This window comes from Ochotona princeps, chromosome 5 (assembly GCF_030435755.1).
Source record: "Ochotona princeps isolate mOchPri1 chromosome 5, mOchPri1.hap1, whole genome shotgun sequence".
NCBI classification, from domain to species: Eukaryota; Metazoa; Chordata; class Mammalia; order Lagomorpha; family Ochotonidae; genus Ochotona; species Ochotona princeps.
This window is the reverse complement of record NC_080836.1, coordinates 54158025-54181823: the sequence shown is the minus strand read 5'-3', so window position 1 is coordinate 54181823 and position 23799 is coordinate 54158025. Positions and strand designations below refer to the sequence as shown.

At 47.7% G+C, this 23799-nt stretch overlaps 1 protein-coding gene across 2 annotated transcripts in view; it reads left to right on the top strand.

Annotated features, from left to right (window-relative positions):
* The first annotated feature begins 2644 nt into the window (after positions 1-2644).
* WIPF1 (WAS/WASL interacting protein family member 1) overlaps positions 2645-23799 on the top strand; it is a 104252-nt gene continuing 83097 nt past the window's right edge. Inside the window, exon 1 of one of the 2 annotated variants that reach the window (XM_058664653.1) lies at positions 2645-2803. The gene's annotated coding sequence lies outside the window, so the exon portion shown is untranslated. The remainder of the gene's footprint in view (positions 2804-23799) is intronic. The other variant, XM_058664655.1, reaches the window with a different exon arrangement.

The window sequence follows — 23799 nt, the reverse complement described above, 5'->3', positions numbered from 1 at the left end:
AACAGTTCATGGAAAAATAAAACTAAAATGCAAGATTTTTTGGTACAAAAAACTTTGAAGTCCATACATAGTTGTTTCATAGTACACATTTTCCATGGACTTCAAGATTTATTATTTGCTTATTTGAAAGTCAGAGTTATACCAGGGGTGGGGGAGAATTAGAGGGACATACACATACAGAGAAACTTCCATTCACTGATTCACTCCCCAGATGACCACAACAGCCAGAGCTGGGCCAGCCTGAAGCCAAGTGTTTCTTTCAGGTCTTCCACATGGGTGACAGGGGCCCAAATACTTGGGCCATTGTCTGCTGCTTTTCCCAAGCCATCAGCAGGGAGCTGGGCCGTGAGTACAGCCACGATGGCACCATGTGGGTTATGTATATCACAGGTGGTAGCTTTACCATCATGCCACAATGCCAGTTCCTTTTCCTTTTTCCAGGTCTCCCAAGTGGGTGCAGGGGCCCTAGGACTTGAGCCATCCGCTGCTGCTTTCCCAGGTCATAAGCAGGGAGCTGGATCAGAAGTGAAGCAGCTGGGACTCAAACAGGTACCCGTATGGGATGCTGGGACCTCAGGCAGAGGCTTAGTGTGCTATACCATCAAACTGGTCCCTCCCCCCTACCAATCATGGCCTTTTAAAGACACTTTGTCTGTATGGATCATAAGTTTTTTTCAACTAAACAAAATTATCTGTTAACATCATTTCCCATGACTTGTTTGATTTCATACTCAACAACTTAGTGTTGCCCTGCACATCCTCCATGAGGAGGTGGCAAGTCTGTAAGATGAGCCCAGCAATCTATGCCTGCTGACACACGCATCTGGTTCAACACCCTTCCCCTCCACACGGGCTGGACTGAGTGCCTGCAGCTAACGGGCAGAACACAGCACAGGGACAAGGTGCTGCTTTCAAGATAAGTGGGGAAAAGACCGAAGCTTCCACCTAGGGTGCTCCTTTTGCCCACACCCTCTGGGCAAGCAGGTGCCACATTGTAGTGGCCCCACAGATACATGACAAAGCACTGATGCCTCCAGCCAACAACCACTGGCATGAGCCTCCAGGGAGCTTCCTGCGTCACACCTTGAGATGACTGCAGCCTTATGAGAGGCCACAAGGCAACACAACGCAGCTACGCCACACAGTGACACCACGCAGCTACGCCATGCTGAGTCCTCAGCCATTGATATCACAAACTACCAAATGTGTTCTGTTGGGAGAAACTACATCTTGAAGGTGATTTTTCACATGGCCATAGACAACATATACAAGTGGGCACTACTGTTATCATCTTCACTGAGAGATACAGAAACCAAGGTTTAAGCTACCTGTGGCACGTCACAGTGTCAGGATACTGAGGAGTCAACATGAACAGACAAGATCAGCCGATCAAGAGTCCCAACACCTAACCTGCTCATGCAGCTTCCCGATAAACTAGCAAGGGGATGTGTTTGCAAGAACGACCTATTTTAGGTTCCATAAAATGCCATTGTCAGTAGACTGGTACTAACATTTGAGACACCAGTGGGTAGTACCTACCAAAAGATACAAAGCCTTTTATCCACATTTCTACTTCATGAATAGAAAAAGTTACTTTTTTTTTTCCTGTAGGGATGGCAACTTCTACAAATTGGAATATAGATATAGGGGCATTTAGAAGCATATATGTATATTGTATTTTTTAAAAAGATAACTAACTTCTAAAAGATAATGTAAGTAATGAGGAATTTGGTTGAATTGTGATACAATGTACAGGAAGACTGAAAAAGTCCCCCCAAAAGAAGAAAGTGGGGCCGAATTTGCAGGCCAGCGCGGTGAAGCAGCTCTCTGCAATGCCGGTCCCCTACATGAGCATGGGTTCCAGTTCCAATTGCTCCACCTCCTATGCAGTGTCTTACTAATGCGCCCAGGGAAAGCAGAAACAGATGACTTGAGTGTCTAAGCCCCTGCCACCACAGGGCACCTAGATGGAGTGCCAAGGCTCTGTGCTTCCAGTGGCTCAGACCTGGTTGTTGCTGCCAGTCGGGTAGTGAACCAACAGACTCTCTTGCACTGTTTTCAAATAAATATTAACATATGTTCCGGGGTCAGGGGGAGCCGAGGGGCTTGGGCTGTGCAGCGCCTCTATCCCGGCCTTTCTGTATCCTGTGTACTCACAGGGTCGGGGGGGCTGGGGCCTTCAGGAGTGTGTGTCAGCGGACCCGGCACGGACCACGGTTTCGTGGTTTTCTCACGAGCACATTCTGGCGTCTGTTCAGCGGGGCCAGGGTGCGGAGTGGCAGCTCCCGCTGTGGGATCCATCCACGGTGGACCTGTCGGCTCTGAGGACTGGGTGGGGTGGAGAGGGGGTGCAGTCGACAAGGACCCCATCCTCACAGAAGCAGCAGCCAAACTGCTAGACCTGGGCCTGCTAGACTCATTTGAAAAATGAACTTGAGTGGCAGGCATCCGTTCGGAAGGGCAAGGGCTTTTCCTCAGGCAGAAGAAGCGAGAAGCCCCATGGAAAGGGCCCTTGGTGGGTGGGACGCCCCTTCCCGGGACGGGGATGCAGGACGCCCCGCATCCCCGAGTGGCCTCGCGCTGCCGGCCACATGTGGCGACGGGGCGGGGGACGGGGGCGCGCCAGGGAGCCGAGGGGGAGGGCTCACGTCCCGGCCAAGTTCCCGGATGGTCGCAGCCTCCCGGCGCCGAGCGCTTTTCCTGCCTGGTAGGCTCAGCCCTTCGGACCCTGGGAGAAGTTTCTCCAGAAAAAATGCCCGGTGCGCCGCGGGGCCCTGGAGCCGCCCAGAGCTGCTGCTACGCGGTAAGGGACGTCGGGAGGTGATGGGGCTCTACAGCGCAGGGAGAGGGCTGGGAAGCGGCACTGGGCACCCCGGGATCTGAGAGGGGACACTGGTCCCCTGGAAGGAGCGCGATTCCGGGCGGGGCCGGTGGCCCAGCGGGGAGGAAAGAGGACGCGGGTTGCTGCAGGGGCTGGGGCTCCGCGCTAACTGAGGGCCAGCCCCTGGGGTTCAGGACGTGCTCCCTGAGGCTCTGCACCAATGCAATGGGGGTGCAGAGGGACTTTGGGGACAACTCCTGGCCAGGATACCGCCTCGCCACCTCGCCGGGCCAGCCTCTCCACAGGGCTGCGCATGCAGGGGCAGGAGACGGCACCGTCGCCCCTGGCCTCCCCAAACGACGAACGGATGGACGATTTTCCCTTCCTTTTCCTCTTAGCATACGTTTCTATTTTAAGAACTGTCGGGGAAAGATGCCCTGTAAGGAGGGAACTGACCCAGATCCTCAACTAGTGGCTAGACTTTGGACCGAGGCGAACCCAGGGCGTGTCCATGAGGAATTGGCCAGGCTGAGTCCCGTGCTGTCCCCCTGGCTCCTGGCGCTGCTGAGTTCTCCCTGAGATCTCGCCCGCACTGGACCCTGCATCCCAGGCTTGGCTGCCTTCCACAGCTCCAGACTGCAGCGCCCTGTCCCGGGTGGGTTTTATTCGCCAGTTTCCCAGTTTCAGAACAGTACTGTAGCTTCATTTTGAGTCCTTAGTTTTTTGTTTGTTTTCCTCCTCAAAAACACCCGCTTTCTATAACTGATAAAGCAACTGCAAGAGATTTTTCTTTTCCATTTCAGGTTGTAAATTGCCTTCTGGCTTCTTGGGAGTGGGGTGTGGGAGCAAGAAAGCCTGCTGGGGCTGTCAGGGCCTCTTTACCCCTCCTTGCCTCCATCCCCAATACGTTAACGTTAATTTCCTGGGGACCTGGCTGTGTTGTGGGTCCCAGCTCCCTGTGAAAGCCTTCAGTGGCAATCTGCACTCTGCAGGTGTTATTAAAATTGATCAATCACACCCTCCTCCCGCCCCCCACACCCCGCAGACCTGCGCTGTCACTGGGGCTCCCAGAGAAAACTCTCTTTAGGTCTGGAGATGTAGAGCGAAGAGATTGATAGGTGAGATCAGGCGAAGCTTTGGGAATTCAGAATGACATCACTTCCAGGTGGAGGAGTCATGGCTTCTTTCCTCGGCGCATTTCACAAATGCCTTGCTTCCTGTGTGCTCTCAGGTGTACCTTGTAACACCGTCCTCCTCCCTCAAGGAATGTTGTCCTAACCTGTGCTGTGAGGGTCAAAAGCCATGTAGGGTGGGATGAGCTAAAGGGAATGTGCTCTGGCCTTTGACGGATGAGCCTTCCTTCCACCAGTTTTTGTGGACACGGTTCCGCACTGGCTGTGCATGCCCTGGTGTTTTAAGGTGTTCCTAACTGGTTGTGATTTTAAGACAGGCAAATTCCACAATACATACACCAGAATCATAAAACCAAACACAAACGTCTTCTGTTGCTGCCACTTTAAGCATGTGGATAGCTGGCCTTTGACCTCCCCAGAACGGTGACCTTCAAATGTGATCCACTAAATTCCTAATTTCCATATAGAGGTTTCTGTTGCTGTTTACCAGAAGCCTACCAATACTCCGCAGTTCCTGAAGGCTGGGCAGGCTCATATATGCCTTTGTGTTGGCCAGGACCCATGTGTTTGAATCAAGCCAGGTGCTCACTGAACATTGGGGGTCCCTGCTTAAGGGTGTAGCAATGCTGAGGGCAGAGGGAGAGACCCGGCTCAGGAAGGGGTGGAGAGGGCCCCTGAGTGCTTACCTTCTGCTAGCTACCAGCCATGCTTCAAACAACAGGAATGCGAGGCGGAATGTGATGGATGGAAAAGGGAACTGAGTGGAATTACTTCCAGCTGCAGAGTCAGTCCTTCGTGCATCTGTCCACTTTGTAAACATTTACTAAGTGTTTGCTGCATGCCAGTTCTGAGGAGATTGATTGGCTGGTTCACGTTGTGTTTCACAGATTGGGCTTCACTGCCCTTCCTCACTGGCCTAATGGTATGGCTCAGCTCCCACAGGCCGCAGCTGTTCCTCATTCTGAGGGTCTTCCTGGCAGGGGCCTGTAGGCTTTTCAATAACAAAGCTGCAGGCTCTCCCAAGCATCCGCCCCTCCCATTAAGTTCTGGCAGCTGAGTGGTGTTGTTCTCCTTAACAAGCTTCCACCAGGAGAGTGGCGGGTGGCTACTTGAGGTTGGATCCTGGGGGTGGTGAAGGCTCTGGCTAGCCTCCCTTGGAAGCCCCCTAGCGGATGCTGCGGTGCTGCCCGAGGGCAGAGTTTCCTGATGCTGAAGTCAAAGGGAGCCTACCTCAGACCTCCTCAGATCTCTAACAAGTTCCTAACCTTTAAAATCAGAGCAGAAACTGCTGCCTGGTGCTTGGTGACAGGCTTGGATGAGGTCACTGTGCACACATCACTCCATAGTGGGTTGCTTAATTCTGGTGTGTGGTTAGGATTAATATTAGTCTTGTTATTATCAGTGAAAGCATGTACAAATACTCTTCAGGAAACTAGCCTAAATATAGGAGCTACTTTTTATATGTACTATGCAATAATGGCATAATATATAACATGCTAACAATTTCTACTTTTTTATAAAGAAATTCATTTATTTAAAAGGCAAAGCTACTGAAAGGGAGAGAGAGATCTTCCATTCACTGTTTTACTCCCAGGTAGCCACCATGGCTGGAGTTGGGCCAGGCTGAAGCCAAGCGCTACAGCTTGGTTACCCACATGGGTAACAGGGATCCAAGCACTTGGGCCATTTTCTGATGATTTCACAGGAGCGTTCATAGGGAGTTGGACTGGAAGTGGAGCAGCAGAGATCCGAATCAGACACCAATTATGGGATACTGGATTTGCAGCTGGCAGCTAACCGACTGCTACAATTCCAGCCCCTTACATACTCTCTTAGCAGCCCTGCAGGGGAGCAGTGCCATTGAGGAGAATCTTAGCATGAGGGGCTGCCAACCTGCAGCCTCTGTTGAGGCGAGGCAGCCTAATCTGTGAGGCCGTCTTTACAGATAAAGGGCAGGGAGGCAAAGATAAGACACTTCATTTTCCTGTTCCTTGGACCTTAGGAAATGCCAGATTAACATGCTGTAGTGGTGACACAGTGGCCATGGGGCTGACCAGGGGAGGAGACTGTCTTGGTGACTGTGGCTGATCTTGGTGGCAGGTACACCAATGCCCAAGGTTGGAGGTATCACTGGTACTTCTTGTGTCTGGGTCCCAGGGAGCTTAGATCCCTGGGAACCCTGCTCAGCCTTGTGAGCTCTGCAGATTGGTGGCAAACGCTTGTTGAGAAGATATAAATAATACTTTACTAATGGTCAAAAACCAGAAGAATGTATCTAAAGCAGGAGATAAGTTGCTTGCCACGTTTTGTTATTTAGTAGTTTTAGCAGTCATAGTTCATATAGGACTCATTGCTTTGTAACACTTTTGCATTGCTTACTATCAATGTATTTTTCTCTTCTAATAAGCCTTGTTTTCAGCATAACTCAATTTGTTTTAATTTCCTTTTATCTCACAACTCTATTAATGTGAGTGAAATTCTCCAAAGCTGTCTGTGATTGGGGCTGAGCTTTTCAACATCTCTCCTGCTTGCCTTCTTCCCTGCCTTCCTGTCTCCCTCTTTCCCCTCATGTCTTCCTTTGACTTTACCCCTTGCTGTGCGCTGTTTGGCTGAATCATTTACTCTTCTCAAAACTCTGCTGGGGGATTCCTGGATGCAGAACTTCAATCTGCACTTCCCAGTGTTACCGTGGGGCAGTGTCCCAGTGTGCAAACCTGGGGCAGCTGGATTCCAAACACTGCATTTTTTTCCTCCTTGATTTCGTCATCAGCCTTCTTGTACACACCACTTTTCATGCCTAGGCTTCTGGTACGCTGTGCATTTCCGTTCTCATGCCTCTTCATCCGGCCCTTCTTGCTCATTTGTGTGTTGAATTCTGTAGAATCTGCAGACTGCTCACAAATACTTGTGAAAAACAGTAGACTTTGCCAGTATTCAATAAAAAGAAGGACATAGCTAAAAACAACGGGAAACGCAGCTGTCAAGGCAGTTCATTCATTGGTGGCTTTGAAGGACACAGCTCACGTGGTAGGAATGTTTGCGGTACTATAGTCACTTATGTCTCTTTTCCCTCATGATATTATAAGCTCTTTTTTTTAAAGAATCAATTTTTATATTTTCTTGACAAAACAGATTCTGATGGGTTTTAATGGTTTACTATTGCCACTCTCTAGAAGTTGTGTGAGTGAATTTTCTTCAAAGATGAAGTAGATCTTTGTTTTGTAGAATATCTAGGCTTTGGAGATTCTGGAAGCAAATTTCATCCTAGGAGTGGTCCCTTCACTAGGATTGTTATACATAATAGGGGTCTCTTATTCATACTTGAAGTGTTGTTATTTTTGTAATTTACAAAGTGAAAAATAATGACTCTAATGATTAAGGAACAGGGTTTTGTGCTTTTGTGGGGATTGTTGATGGATTCCATTTGAGTGAGGGTTGGGGGCTCTTCTGCCCCTGGAATGCACAACTTTTGCCCTGGCCCAGAAGGGCTGCACAGCCTAAGAGAGATGTTTCAGCAATAGTTGAAGGACATAGCCTATCTCAGATAGCCTCAGGCCCCTTTGTGTTTGGGGGATAAACTGATTTTTTAAGTAAGGGGTATCTACAACAGAAAGAAAATGATGAGTCAAAGGGAAAATTCAGAACCAAATAGTTATCTGGGCAAGTGGAATCAATTACCACTTAAAGTTTATGTATTTCTCTTATACAGATATTGTATGCTGTTTAAAAAGATGTGTCTACATATGTATGTGCATGTTTGTATATGTATACGTATATGTATATAACTCTCAGAATTATTTGCTCACTGTGAAGCCAGGTAGCAATGTACCTAATTTCATTTCTAGCAGCTCAGCACAGCTTGGCTTCGTTCTTCATCTCCTCTGTCCTCCACTCTACCACATTTACTCAGATATTTGAGATTGCGTGGACTCTGTATACATTTTGTTTGCTTTTTGTTGTTGTTGTTCTTTCTTGGACATATTGCTACCATATAATTTTTTTTAACAGCTGCGTGGCAGTCTGCAATAGGGGTACAGGTACCTGGGCCACTACAGGTTGTCCACAGTCACCTATTGGACTTCCCACTGACAGTCCTATGATTGTCAGCTCACCTGTCAACTCTTGGTAATGATGCCCAAATGACATCAATTGCCTAGGCAGTTTAGAGACAAAATAAATGTCGTCATTAAGTTGGCAGCTTGCAGACCAAATGAGCAGCAGCTGGTTGAATTTCTTTTTCAACCACTTGTGTGTCGCCCCAGCCCATTTGTGAAACCTGCCAAGCATTTGCCGCTAGATGTAAGTGAGACATCCTGTATATTGTCTGAGACATCAGGCTGGGAGGTGACCAAGACAGACATCTAACCACAGCTTGCAGTAACGCACTGTGGAACTGTTCAGTGTCCTATCAAGTCATGTTCAGGAAAGCCTGAGAGGTTTCCCCATCTCCCCTGCACTTCCCACCCCCAGCCTCAGCAGAATAGAGTTTGAAGATGTTGAGAAAACATGTACTCCAGCTATTTATTTTCTGAGAATGTTGGCAGTGAGGTCAGTGTCCTGAGCACAACAGTCTTGTGTTACAGGGATGGACAGTTGAATAAGGGAGATAGTCAGATCAGCCCCAAGATCTCAGAGGATAGAAATGGACTGCACTTAAGCAGGCCCATCTCCTGCATGTAAGCAAACGTGTGCACCATTGCAAATGCTGGAATGAAGCTTCCAGAAAGGACCTTAGTGACACGAAAAAAAAAAAAGGTTGAGGCCAAGCCAGTTTTCTTTCTTAGCTCTGAAAACAGTCTGAGGAATACTGAGATGAGTTTTCAGGCAGTATTAAAAATTTGTTACTTTTGAGTCCAGCGTGGTGACCTAGCGGCTAAAGTCCTTACCTTGCACACACCCAGGATCTCATATGGATACTGATTCTAATCCTGGCAGCCCCACCTTCCATCCAGCTCCCTGCTTGTAGCCTGGGAAAGCGGATGGCCCAAAGCCTTGGGATCCTGCACCCATGTGGGAGACCTGGAGGAGGTTCCTGGCTCCTGGATTTGGATCTGCACAATTCCAGCCATTGCTGCCACTTGGGGAGTGAATTCTTGGACAGGAGACCTTTCTCTCTGTCTCTCCTCCTATCTGTATATCTGCCTTTCCAATAAAAATAAATAAAATCTCATTTTTTTTTTGTTATTTTCATTTCATTTGAAAGGCAGAAAGGAAGATATCTTACATCCACTGATTCATTAAGGCCAAAGCAAGGACTCCCATATGGGTAGCAGGGATCCAAACATTTGAGCCATCATTGCTGCCTCCCAAGGTGCACATTAGCAGGAAGCTGGATGGAAAGTAGAGTGGCTGGGTTTAAACTGGGCACCCTTAAATGGCCATCTTGGTACTAAAATTTCCACGGAGTGTTTTGAGGGTCTAGAATAAAGCAAAGTAGTTGAAGGTCTTTTAAAAACCTTTTTAAAAAGTAGTAAAGCCATTCACTTAAGTTTGGTCTGTTCTTGCTCAGAAAAGCCACACTTTGATTGCCATGTGTGGTTTAGGAAAGAAAATAAAACATCAGTCTTGAGTTTCATGAATAAAATTTCACACTGTTTTTTTTTTCCCTTAATTTTACCACTGTTTATGAAAAATCCTTACATTTGCTGAAGATGGGTCCAGAAATTAAATTATTGCTATAATTGGGGCTTGGTTTGAGTATTTTACAAGAATTCAGAGCTACAGCTTTTTTATTTACCTACCAAATCTCATTTACTTGTTTTATTTGAAAGGTAGAGATAAAGAAAAAGCTTTCCATCCACTGTCATATTCTCCAAGTTGGTTGGGATGTCCCAGTCAGAACAGCTGTGTCCTGTATCTCAGTGTCTGGCTTTGAGTTCCGGCTTTGCTGCCTCTTACAGCTTCCTGCTAATGCACACCCTAGGAGCATGATGACCGAAAGAGTTGGGTTCCTGCCATGCACATGGGAGACCTGATTTGAGTTCCTCCTAGTTCCTGCCTGCTGGTTTCTGCCTGGCCTAGTTCCAATGGTTGTGAGCATTAGGGTGGAGGCGGGGTGAACCAGAATATGAAAGTTCTCTTTTACTTTTTCTTTTGTGTCATGGGTGCTTAATATTCTATAATTTATCTAACCAGCCATATTGTTTCAAGATTTCTTCTATAATGTGCCTTCTCCAAGAACATCTGTGTGTGTGTGTGTGTGTTATTTTAGCATGCCAACATACAGAAGCTCTTAATTCTGTTTGTCAGAGTCCCCGAAGTGGTATTAACTTTCCAAAAGTTAAAACAATTCACAGTCTTACTAATACTACTACAAAAAATCTGCCTTCCCATGTCTTTGCTTCTGTAATTCATTTTCCAATCTTTTTCCTGTTTTGTTTCAAATATTTTCTTTAGGGAACACTTGTCACTATTACATCTGTACCTTTTTTTTCTCCCAACATTCACTGATTCAAATTATTCATGCCCTGTCTTTTCCTTAGTGTTTCTAATGTGTATATGATTTGTCTCTAGAGCTACAAAAGAAACACTAATGCCTAAGCTCACAAATCTTAATTGTTCTGCATTGAAACAAAACAAAGCATTTGTTTTTTATTTAGAAGAAAGTAAATATGGATCATTCAATCCCAATTTTCCCTTTCTAAAAGTATATGGTTTTTGTAACTGTCTGAGGAAACACCTGTGTTTTAATAGGAAAAACAGAATCTTCCAAAATATCAAAGATGGGAAGATCTTAGAGGAGAATTTAAACCTGCAGAGTTAATTGGGTTTCCCTGTTGAATCCCACCATTGAAAGGCAAAGGGTCTTCAAGAGCATTTGTGACAAGCTGTGTTGAAGTTGCATAGAGAAGAAAAAGTGAACCGTAGCAGATCGGAATTTAGACCTGGCCTGTTAAAAGTCCCTGCCCAGCTGCTCTGCTTATTTTTCTGGGAGGTGAGGCTAGATTTCCCCTTTTCATGTCCTTGTACTTGCTGAGTTCATTATAAAATTATTTGTATAGAATTCCAACAGTACATTGGCTAATCAAAAACAGCTGTACAACTGGATTCATTTATAGGAACAGAATAACTAAATCCATCAGCACTATTTCTCATATTTGGGTGGGTCAGGCCAACACCGCACAGCCCAGGATAATAACGGTGCTCCAGAACTAACCCAACACAGACAGCAAAAAGCTTGTGCTTGGGCAGAAGCTGGACCTAAAAATTTAGAGCTCTTGATGTGTTTACCATAATAAAATGTTCCCGTGTCATGGATGCTAGTGTTCTAAACGCAAGGAAGATTAAAGTAACAGCACCTGCCCTGCAGGCTTGGGTCCGTGGCACAAGGCTGAATTTTCTAGATGTGTACGTCCTACAAGAAAAATACACATTCTGCCAGAATGCCAGGACTGTGGCAGGCCATCGGCCTCAGGCTGGGAAAAACATCAGACTAAGCCGACAAACTGACACTTCTGCCTGGGATGAGCAGTTCTCAGTCTGGGACCAGGCATCAGTTTCTGGCAGTACTAACACTAAAGTGCTACCTTAGCATAGCTGGAGGAATTCCTGGTATAGTGTGTGCTTACATTGGACCTGACAGGTATGTCCTGTCACTGAGTGAAGTCACTGAACAGCAGCCCTGTTGGTGCAGTGCTCAGCCATCAGCGTTAAGGGAGACGTAAGTATGGAAAGACAGGAGGACAGGATACTCTTTACACCCCGAGTCTCTGTGTCTGACCCAGTCCTGAAGGACCCTGAAATCTCTGCCACTAAAGAACATAGGTCACCCTTGAGGCCAGAGGTCTACCTGTTCCTGGATCTTGGCCCTGTGCTGGACCTCAGGTGTCTAGCTAGCTCTAATGTGGTACTGCCCTGGGGAGGTGATTCTGCTGGTTACTGGCCCGTGAGAGTACTAGGAAAGGAAGGTACTCCAGTAGGCGTCCTTTCTCTTGCTGTGTACCATTACTGTTAGCACAGCAATGGGCAAGAACTTTTGTCTTGGAATAACTGAAGACCCATGTCCCCTTTGCCTACCACCAACTTCTGGTTTGGGCTGTCCATCAGTCTTCAGAAATAGTCTGATTCTTAAAACTCAAGACACCCTTGGGTGAAGTTCTGATGCTGGCAAGCTAGCTTGAATTTCCTCCAGTTCTTCTGCATCGTGCCCCCTGCTAAAAGATGAATGGTAAAGTGAAAAGGACAAAAGACCATATTCTGCACATGTACTCCAGCTCCAGCTTTGTTGATGTAGAGAGATGACCTTGATAACAAGAAAACATAAGGCAGAAGTGGAGAAACTAGCAGGAACAGGGTGAAAACAGAGGCCAGGATGTCTGTGATGCTTGTGTTGGGATGGATGGTTGCTATCTCCTGAGCCACTCAGCTGTAACATTATAACCCACCAAAGATCTTAGGAGGCAGAAATTTTCATTTGCTTGTTTTTGACTAATTGCTTCATAACTCTGTGAGAGAAGTGTTATGTTTTTGTGATTCATACAAACTCAGGCAGTCCTTCATTTAGACTCAACTGTATACTCACTGAAGAAAGAGCATTACCTGAGGAGCTCTTCCTGTTACTCTGAGGGATGTGTGTGTTATATTATTTGTGGGAATAGGATTTGGGCCAGATGTGCATGGCAGATTTTGTATTATTTACACCCAGTAAGATTTACTTTACCTCACTCTATGCATACACACACACACACACACACACACACACACACACTTTCATTCATCCCTTAGCACATACAAGGGCACACCCTGTCATCATCTATTCTCATCATGTTGCAGACATAGTGTATGTAAGTGTGCACACACACACATGTGCACGCCTATATTATTGGCTTACTCTTTTAAAATAATTTATCTGGAAGACAGAAAGAGACATCTCACTCCCAAATGCCCATAGTAGCCTGAACTGGGTCAGGCCAAAGCTGGGAACCAGAAACTCAATTCAGACCTCCCAGACAGGTGACAGGGACCCAAGTACTTGACCCATCATCTGCCACCTCCAAGTGTGCACATTAGCAGGAGGCTGGAATCAAGTGGAGCTGGGACTCAACCTCAGCACTCTAAATATGGGGTGTGTGTGTTCCAAGCAGTCTTAACCACTGGGCCAAAGGTCCATCTGTGGCATAGCCCTTTGAAGGAGCATTTCAGATATAACTAGAAAGCATCAATTTCACATTTCCTGGTGATGTCCATGCATTGTTACAGTTCTATGTGTCAGCCTTTGCAGCTTCATAGAAAGCAGGGGCCGATATTCATCATCCAGGTGACTGTAAGCAACTGATTTTGAGAATGTTTATTGTGCTGGTGGAGATTCCCAGGTGTAGATAAAGATACTTGTATAGGATATCACCACTGAGAATCCTGACACAACTGTCGGTGACTGTGGCCATTGCTTGTGGTGCCTCTTATTTGTAATTCTCTCTCCTGCTCTGAGGGATGGCACATTGTAGGTTGACTCAGTGGCAGACCATCTAAGGGGGCAGCCTGCCAGCAGGAGCTGTATGCACTGTGCTTGCTTCTCAAGATCAGTGCTCATGTCACAGGGCTTCACACTGTGCACACAAGGATCTGGACCCGTGCACCGTATGTGGTGCCTGTGAGTGCTTGTACCTTACAGAGGGGTGGACAGACCCAGCTACCCAGGAAGCTGGGTCTTGGGACCCGTGCCCTGGAGAGCTCAGTCACCATTGTAGACAGGGTTGTGACTAGGAGAGAAATCAGTTCCAACTCAGATGCCCACAAGAGCATGATAGAATCCTAGTAGAAGCTTCCCCTGTGCTCCTGATCAGCTCTGGTCCTGGCAGCACAGAAAGAGAGAGGGAAAGGGAGGAGATTTTTGTACTACTCAGGTCACCAGGATCAGGGATTATTCCTATTCAGGCTGCCAGTGCTCATTTTTGGAGAAGTTATGTTAATACCATTGCTGATTGTGTACCAGGCAATGCTCTCCTTGCTTTAAATTAACTCATTGAATTCACTTACCCACCCTAGGAGGCAGGCACGGTTATTACCTCCATTTATGGAAGAGGAATTTGAGGTTAATCAGCCTGCCCAGTGTCACACAGCAAGCTTGGCAGGGCTGGGACTCAGTCCAGGCTAGTGACCTCAGCCCACACACAGCCATGGGCCTCTGCTGTGAGGGTTGACCAGTTAGAAAGGGTCTTGGTGACCCAGCTTAATTTTGGCAGCTGGCTGGCCACTGACATTAAGATTTGCATCCCTCTGTTTGCCTGCAGGCATCTGGTTTAGGGCCCCCAGCCCACTGTGAGAAGTGCAGCCAGCTTCAGTGGGGACCAACCGCTGAACCCTCAGCTCCTTGTGTAGTGTCTTGGATCTGCCATTACCTTTGCTTTGAGTCACCTCCAGGTCCCATCACAGGTGCATCTAGTACTCCCCCCCCCCCCCGCCACTTCAGTCCTCTCTAATGGGAGAGGCAATCTTCCTGGAGTGTCACAAGTGCTGCCCAAGGCTGGTGTCATTGACCAGTGTGACATGATGGTCTCAAGAATTACCATATTACTTAAGTTTCATTCAGCTAGTGGGGAAGGGATGTAACACTCAGCTGAAAAATGCATAACCTCTTCTTACTAAAAAAAAAAAAAAATAGAATATGCCAGAATGTTAGAGCTGGGAAGCAATGCAAAGATCACTTTGTCCACTTTCCTTTACGCAGAGAAGTTGGGTGACCTGCCCGAGACTGATGGTTGGCAGAAGAGCTGAGACAGCATGAGTTCTAGTCTAGTTCTGCCACCTGCACCCAAGCTTGCTTAAAATAGCCTGCAAATAAATTTCTTATGAAATTTCAGGCAAAGCACAGAAGGGTCTGTTCCTTTCCTGGGTAGGACAAAGGTTAGCAGGGCCTTAAAGATGGAAGAGCTGGAAACCTCCTTCAGGTCCAAACACAGTAGGCTGGGCAGGGACGGGGCAGAGCAAGGCAGTGGCCAGATGGCATCCATCCTGTGGAGCTAGACATAGACAGTCTCTTTAGGAGACTGGATCCCAGTGCCCAGAACTCTCTGACTTGGCAGTTTTTCAGGAGGTCAGGGAGTCAACTGGGCTCAGTTTATGAGAGAGTTCACCTCGGGTAGGGCCGAGGAGGGGACCACAAATGAGGAATGGCCATGATCTCTCCCCACAGAGAAAGGTATTGCAAAATTCTGCTGCCAAGTGCAGTTGATCAGTGCCTGGCCTGAGCCAAGTATGGTCATGCTGGCCTTGCAGACAGAGGCCCTGTGCTGCCGGCCCCTGTTGGCTATTGGGGTTGGAAAGCTATAAGTCTCTCCTGGAAGAGTCTTAGACTGCTACAGAGGCCTCTCTACCCTGGGCCTCACACCACCACACAGCTGTTCTGGGCTCAGGACCACAGAGTGACTACAGCTCCCCATCCTGGCTGTGGAAAAATGGTCCAAGGATCTTCTCAGGTGGGCATGGAGGGAAAGCACCCTGTGAATCAGATAAAGACAAACTGAGGCCTGGAGGTGCATGCAGAGATGCGTTGACCTGCTCTGAGCCAGATGGCAAGGCACAGGGTGATGGAGCTGTAAGGTGTCATTGATCTGGGGCTGATTTCATCCTTGAAAATGATTTCACCCACAAAAAGAACCTTTATGGGGTGACTGAAACTGTAAGCCCAGGAAGGATGTCTGCAGGGATTTCACCACCATTTTAGCAAAGATGAACACCTCATACTTTGTAGACCACTCTATATTTGGAACTCCTTTACTCCCTGCCTCTCCTCAGCACTGGCAACTACGTGATTTCTTTGTTAGCAGCTAAATAAAGTCCTTGGGAGTACAGAAGAGAAAACACAACCAACTCCATTCTTGAGCTGAATCTGATAAGGTGTCCAGCGCAAGTTCCGGGGTCATTGCTCTTGGCCAAAGGGCAGTGGGATCTCTTTATTTTTCTCAGGTGACCCTGGGCCCTTCTGGAATTCCGCAAGAAGCCAGAGGCAGAGCTAGAGCTGAATCTGAGATGTTTGTGATTCCTGCACCTGTGGTCTACATGCCTGGCCTGGAAGAGGACAGTTGGGTTCTGCTGCTGAGTGTGCTGATGTGGGGCCCCTTGCAGAGGCCGGTGCTGCCTTCCCCCTGGATTGTACAAACCATGGGTTCCATACAGTGGTTTTCTGAACAGACAGGTAGGATGCAGGGGTTGTAATGAGTAGGCACCAAACTAGGTGCAACTTCTCCTGACTGTACTGAACTTCTCCTGACTGTACTGCCCCACCTCCAAGTAAAACAATGCCCACTCATGGAGCCAGTAATGGCTACAGGAACTGGCAAGGAACAGTTACTGTGAGTGGCCCTGTTGTACAAGCCAACCCAGTAGAGTTCGTTTATTATTATTATTATTATTGTCATTATTATTATTTTTTCCCCACAAGGGATGTCAAAAGGGTCCAAGGCAGAAAACCTGTAGGAATGAATTCCATCCTTATTTGCAGGCCACAGGCAAGGAACCTAGCACTGTGTAGATTCCAGGGGGTGGGAAAACAGAGTGGGGGGAGGTGCCTGCAGCTCTTCCCGGAGACAAGATGTTTTTGAGAGAAAATGTTTTGTAAGAGGTTACAAGTGGCTTAGAGTTCAAAGAGCAACAAGAAGCAGCATGCTCAGAGTCCGGCAGGTCCTCCTCCTGGCTAACAGAAGGGAGGGGGAGGCTTTGCTTGACCATTGCCCAGAGCAAGAGACATGTTTCTCCTTAAGTTCCAGTAAGCACAAATCAACAGATAAACAAGAAAGAAAGTTTTGTAAAAACAACTTTCATTCTTACCAAATGCAGCACACCTTATTCTCTTTGAAAGCAGAAACACTGGTTGCACCCCACCTAGAGTGATATGGCTGCCAGAGAGTAGGCAGCAGCTGCAGCTTGAGAAATACCAGCTTTAAACAGAAATGTGCCTGGCACACGAGAACCAGCCATGTTGTAGCTGTGGCTACAGAAGGAGACCTAGCGACACAGGCTTCTGTGGTTTCCTCCTTCTGATCACTGACAGCCAATGTGGTGATGCTGGTGGTGGGGTGCCAGGGAAGGGAGAGAAGAGAAGGGATGATGGGCTGAAGGAGTGGATGGCCCAGTCCTTCTGCTGTCAGACCCAGAAATCTCTGGGTGTGTGTGATGTGGCTAAGACACAGCCCCTGTTCACCATTGAACAGGTGTGTCGTCATTCTCATTAACTCTGCGTTATAGTGGAGCAGAAGCCCAAGCAAGAATAAAGGAACCAAAGGTCCATTCACTCTGAGTTCCCAAACAGCATGCACCATGTTTTAGGGATATATATACTATTATAGTGCTAGTTCTGCTTCCTGTCCATAGTAAGTATTCAATTTTCAGTGAAAGACTATGTTACCTAATTAACACTTGCAGCCAGACTAGTAATGATCCTGATTCTTGATGGTGGTATATTCATCAATCATTATTTGAAAGTCATCCTGACATTGACATATGATATGGAAAGGGACAAGGAACATAAGAAGAGTTTGGGTTTTGGAGCAGAACTGCCAAACCCCATCCTAGTTTCAAGTCTCCATGCCCAACAGGCTTTAAGTAGTTGAGGTCCTAGCAGACAGACACTCACATCCCACATCAGAGTACTTGGATTTGATCTAGGGTTCCAGCTTCTGACTCCAGCTTCCTGCTAATACAGACCCGGGGAGGCAGCAGTGATGGTACAAGTGATTGCGTTACTGCCACCCAGGGAGTGGAAACTTGAGGTGATTGAAGTGGATTGAGTTTCCAACTCCCGGGTTCCATTTGTGGGAATTTGGGAGAGTGACTTAGTGGTTGAGAACACTGTCAAATAAAGGGAGAGAGAAGTTGAGGTTTGTCTGGTTTGACTTGCAGAGGCCCTGCAGTGATGTGATGAGAGATCAGAGTAGTGTGGGGAGCGCCTGCTGCTGGCCACCCAGGGCAAGCAGCAAGTTCACTTCCAGGGTCCCTGGGGCCCATTTGAAACTGCGCTAAATTTCCCCACCCAGGTCACAGTTTGAGGCCTCAGCCACCCCAGGTTTCAGAATGATAGGTTTCTAAAGAGAAGGGGGTACAGATAGACCCCTTGTTGGATCCTAAATGGAATGTTTGTGCCACATCTGGGGCCAGACACTGATGGAGGCATTGAAGCTAAGGAGTCATCTAGGACCTGTGGGGACCCTGACGTGGGTCGCACTGCAGAGCTGCTTCCCTTTAAGCAAGCTCTGTTGGCACTGTCCCACCCCAAGTGCTGCCCTCAGCTGTGGGCCTGGAGCCTCAGACTCCAGCCTGCCACCTATGCTGTGGCCCTGTGAGATTAGCTGCAGATTTTCTGCCAGGCAATTGATGTGCATGGCGGGGGAGGGGGAAGGATGTCTGAGAGAAGAGGCAGGCTCAGCAAAGGTGAGGAAGCAGCTTGCTAGGAGAGAAACAGGGCATGACTTGAGAATGGAGGCAGGAGCTCCAGGCTCCTCTCCCAGCCATGGCACTGTCTGTGTGACTGAGGGCCTCAGGTTCCTCATCCTTAAAACGGGGGTTGGAGATGCTCTGTCTGATTTTCTTCAGCTCGAGTGTCCTATGGCTGTCTTGGGCCTGAGAAAGGTTTTCTGGTAGGAAGAAGAGGCCGCCAGTGAGGCCATTCTTTCCTGTGCCTCCATCTGGAATCTATTTCTAGATTATCTGAGGCACGTGTGCTGCTTGGCTCTGTGGTGGTTAGCGGGAAAACCTGCATGTATTTTCTTCCCGCCCCAATTTTCATATCTGGAACTGCACGTGTGAGTTGCCTTTTCACGCTATGTCAGGGCGTGCCAGGGAGCATGAGACACTTCACGGAGACATTTTAATTAAAAACAAAATCAGTCTTGAGCTGCTTGTCCCTTGATGCCCAAAGACATCTCCTTTTCTCCAGCAAGCTTCAAGGCAGTGGGAACCATGGATTCTTGAGTTTGTTCCCATGTTTGTTACACTGTTTTCTGGGAGGTTAGTATGGAGTCTAGTACTGATTGGCATAGGTGTTCTTTGGGAAGGTGTGAGCTTTGAGTGGGGGGAGATGTTTCGTTGGTTTCCCCTCTACTGGGTGTGCCCTTTACCAGCCTCCCTCCCCTGAATGACCTGAGGGATCGGTCGTGATCCTCCAGCTGCAAAGCAGAGGCAGCAGGTCAGTGGAATGACTTTTTTGAAATGATGACTTTGCTCCCAAAGCCTCAGCTGTCGTCCTGCAGAACTCCCACCCTGGCCTCTCTTGACCTTAATTCTTGAGAAAAGAGACCACTGAAAAGGATGGATGGAGACAGAAATGTTTTTCGTTTCCCTTTCCGTCTGTCTCGACCTTCCATACTGTCTAATCCCCCACCGATGTTAAAATTGAAAAACTGCTTTTGCAATGCAGATTTTCCCTAGAAATGAAATCTGAGTAATTAGGGATCTATAAACATTTTTACTAACACTTGTTAAAGATTCTCATGAAGATCTGTGGTATCCCTCCCAAGCACTTTCTGGAAAAATCTCTCAAGATCCAAACAGCAGGCTGCAAGCGCCAACAGTCTCCTAGCACAGACCACATTCTTTGCTTGTTTTGACTCTGGGTCTCCAGGGCTGAGCCTTCTGGTCGAGGCTGCCCTCTTGTTCCTTTCTGAGAGGCCCTGTTGATGACTCTGGTTTGCTTCATCTGGGCTTGTTACGGAGGGGTGGAGGGGGGTGGAGTGGGATGGGATCCTGAGACCAAACACAGAGGGAAGACAGAAACCCTTACTGGAGCCTCACGTGGCTGTCTGCCTGTTTCAGGATGCTGAGATTAGCTCTGCTCGGCCAAGGCTATGGTTGTAATTCTGTACATATATCTCCCCTCCTCCATAGAACTGTAATCAGAAGTGTCTATTTTAAGCCCCATCTCTGTAAGGCTTTGTGCTTCATTCTCTCTAGCCATCCTACTCCCTGAGCCCTGCTGGTTCAGGGTGCAGAAGGGTGTTCTGTGGCTAGGGGATGCAGCTCCCTACTCTCCCCAGGGCATGCAGAAAGAGCCACTTCCTCAGTTCTCTCTGCCTATGGTTCCCCTCTTGTCCAGGGCCAGCACTAGGCCCTGCCTCTGGTCTTTAAGGCATCTGTGACCCATAGCGTTGACTACACTTCTTGAAGCCATCATTCTAGCACCCCCCTCACTCCTCTACAGCCTGTTTTTGCTTTGTGTGATCATTTAGCACGTGTTTGTTCAGTGATAGCTGTCAAGGCTTGCTCAAAGCAAAGTCTCTGTGTCTATGAGTTTATGAACTCTGGGCGGGGGAGGGGGAGAAATAGAGGGTAAGCCAGCAAGTGCATAGTTACTTATCTTATGACAAGAGTTATAGAAAAGCTGACCAATGATGGGATACAGAATGGTGGGGAGTAGGGTGGTACCATGGAGATACAGCTGTCAAGGAAAACCATCTGAGGAAGTGACTCCAGAGAGGAGGTATGAATGACAAGGAGCCAGACATAGACTGTCCAGGAGATGCATGAATCAGGCGGAGAGAAGGCTGCTTGTAAAGGCCCTGAGATGAGAAGAATGTGGACCAGTCTCAAAGAAAGAATGTATGGGGTGTGCAGCTGATCAGAGATGTAGGGTAAGGGCAGGTGCCCCAATGGACGTTGCTCCCACTGGTTAGGGTTTTAGCCAGTGAGTGATATAATCTGGTTTATGCTTTAAAAACATGTTGCCTCAACAAAATCTTATCTCAATTCCTTCTCTGTCTAGTTCTGGGCTCATGGCCTCAAACACTCACTGCCTGCTGGCTCAGCTCAGCTCTGCTCTGCCTGCCTCCCTCCATCAACCCATTCTGGCTGTTTCAGTTTAGGTAGCTTCTGAAGTTCCAGCACCAGCACCAGCTGACCTGCCATGCCCAGGGCTTTGAAGCATAGGCCCACGGTGAGCTGCACTACAGTGTGAGGCAGGCAGCACAGGCTGGGGGCTTAGTGGACTGCGGGGCTTGGGACAATCTCACTCATCTCTGCCCCTCAACTTCAGCTCCTGATTCTGTTCAGGTGCTTTCCAGTCCTTAGGCCCAGTGAGTCTGAGCCCTGAATGTAAGATGTTTATCAAGCACTTGTTCCTTACTGGGCTTTACATATATTTCACTCTGTCCTTTTACTATGAGATGGGCAGAACTGTTAACCTCATTTTAGAGCAGAGGAAACTGAGGCTAAAACAGGCTAAGAAGTTGCAGCCTGGGGCCTGGCGGCGTGGCCTAGCGGCTAAAGTCCTCTCCTTGAACGCACCGGGATCCCATATGGGCGCCGGTTCTAATCCCAGCAGCTCCACTTCCCATCCAGCTCCCTGCTTATGGTCTGGGAAAGCAGGACGGCCCAATGCTTTGGGACCCTGCACCTGTGTGGGAGATCGGATCGGCACAGAACCGGCCACTGCACTCACTTGGGGAGTGAATCATCGGACGGAAGATCTTCCTCTCTGTCTCTCCTCCTCTCTGTATATCTGACTTTGTAATAAAAAATAAATAAATCTTTAAAATAAAAAAAGAAGTTGCAGCCTGCAGTTTGAAAGAGTCTGAGCCAGGATTCAAGGCTCACAGTTTGACACAGCCTACCTCCGTACACTTACTGTGTCTACTGCGTCTACTACCATCTGTACCCATGGTATAGCTCCCATCTGACAGCAGCGATGACCCTCCCCCCACTCCCAGTCCTCCATATGGCACACTGTGCTTGATGCAGTGAGCATTGGATGGCATAACTTCCCACACAACATCTCCAACCTTAGCTGTCAGGTACACTGCTGTCCTAGTGGTCCCGCTGTGGTCCAGGCATGAGCTCTTGCCTCCTGCCCAGTGACAGTCCGTGACATTACTATAGCACATGTGTGGCTATGTACATTAGTCTCATGTCATGGATAAAGAAACACAAGAAGGTTAGGTCTGCTGCTTGGGCTCACAGAGGTAGTGAATGGCAGAACCAGGGTTCAAACCCAGGCAGTCTGGCTCCAAAAACTGGTTCGAATACATTTCTTCATATCGGAGAATTACACTCCCTCTGGTTTCTACAGGGTGATCTGGGTTCAACTTTATTGGAATAAAGCTGAATGGTCCAACTTCATTGGGCAGAACGTAAAGACACCACAGCTCTCAATTTTAAACCACCTGGCTAAGCTCTCAGTGACTTATGTTCCCCAGATTGCTCCCTCGCTGTCTTCCTCCACAGAAGCACGGGGTGCTTGGGGATTAATCATCCACATCCAGATCTTTGTGAGAGGAGAGGAAGTGCATTGGGACAGTAAGCACAAATGGAAACCGTCCTGGACACACAGGGATGTGGTTTACTCCCTGAGCCACAGGAGAAAAGCACGGCTTATAGTGCCTCGGAAGACTGTTCCCACGGCCTCCACGAGAGCTGAGCCACATCATGACATTGTGGATGGGAGAGTTATAGGTCCAAGGAGTCCACCCTTAGCCAGATTTGAGTGGTGAAGAGTTCAGTGTGAGGTTGAAACTGAGATCTTGGATGGCCGCCTCCCTCCCCCAGGTCTGTTTGCTTATCTGTGAGATAGAGGATGCTAATCTGGAAGTACTTCCTGTTCCAACACTCTTGATTATATCCACTTTCCCAAACTAGCAGTGGCCTGCATCCTCACCTATGGGACCTGGTGCTGTAATCCATTTTCTATTAGGAGCTCTTCTACATTCATTTGCCACACCAAAGGTGCAGACCTTTACAGAGATTGCAAGAACTGCCTATCTGTTTTGGCGATGTCCATGAAACCGTCCCAGCCATACATGTCTTCTTAAAATAATACTTGCTTAAAATTGAGATCCTCCTGGGTTTTGATACATGCACAGGAAATAGAAAAGGGTGCCTCTCTTGAAAACACCTGTTCATTTATTGTATAAGAAGACGTATCTGTTTCTTCAGCCCATGTCTGATTTCGTTTATGTTTTCATGTCAGCTCTCCTCAGGAGAGCCTCAAAGTGGCAGTGTAGGGCAGCCACGGTCCCTGTCATCTGAGGCTCTAGGGATGAGTATTGTGTCCGTGCTTACACAGCTGGGCTGAGCCCACACCTGTACTGTGCTCACACAGCCAGGTCTAGGCTAACACTCCATCCTCTCACATGTGGCCAGGGCTGGATCCACTCCTCAGTGTGTCTTGTCTCCAGGACCCTTAATCTAGAGGTCTCTTTACTGTACCTGTTGTCAGTTTGTTCTCCCCTGAGCATTTAAAGGCTTCCTCATGGGAGGGAAGAGTCAGTACATTTTCCATCCTCTAAAGTTCCTGGGCTCCAGGGAGCAGCCGCAGTGGTTTCTGTTCCAAGAGGACTCGTGTGTGAGTCGGGGTTGGGGGGAAGAGGGAACAGGCAGGCTTTCCCATTCTGTAAGCCTGGCTTCTGCTCTCCACTCTGTGACAAGAGCCTCATGCTGTCTTGCCCACAGTCAGAACGCCACCATTTCTGCCCAGTCACCTGGAACTTATCCTTCTCTTCTCCACACAGGGTATTTGAGGTGCCACAGCTTTCCTAAACCTGCTTTTTTATACTTTGCATCTCTTTCATGTAAAGGTTATTAACTGGAGGTGGCTTCAAAAGAGAAGTGACATATTACCAAAAAATGCTCTGATAAATTTGAGCTATTCAGAAGTCTCAGACTGTTAGTTCAGTCTAAGTGGTTAGAGAATATTCTTGGAATTTTGTTTTTTCAGCTTTTTTGTGTGCAAAACTCAGACACTGTGCTTAGGCAATACCTCTTATATAATAATCCATTTTTTCCTGAAAAAGCAGTTATTAGAAGCAGAAATCCAAAGTTCCACCAAACCTAAAATACATTCAGCAGTCTTTCTCATTCTAAGATGTACCTGCTAAGGAAAATGTCTGGTATTTGAAGATTTAAAAATAGCCATATCCTAGATTA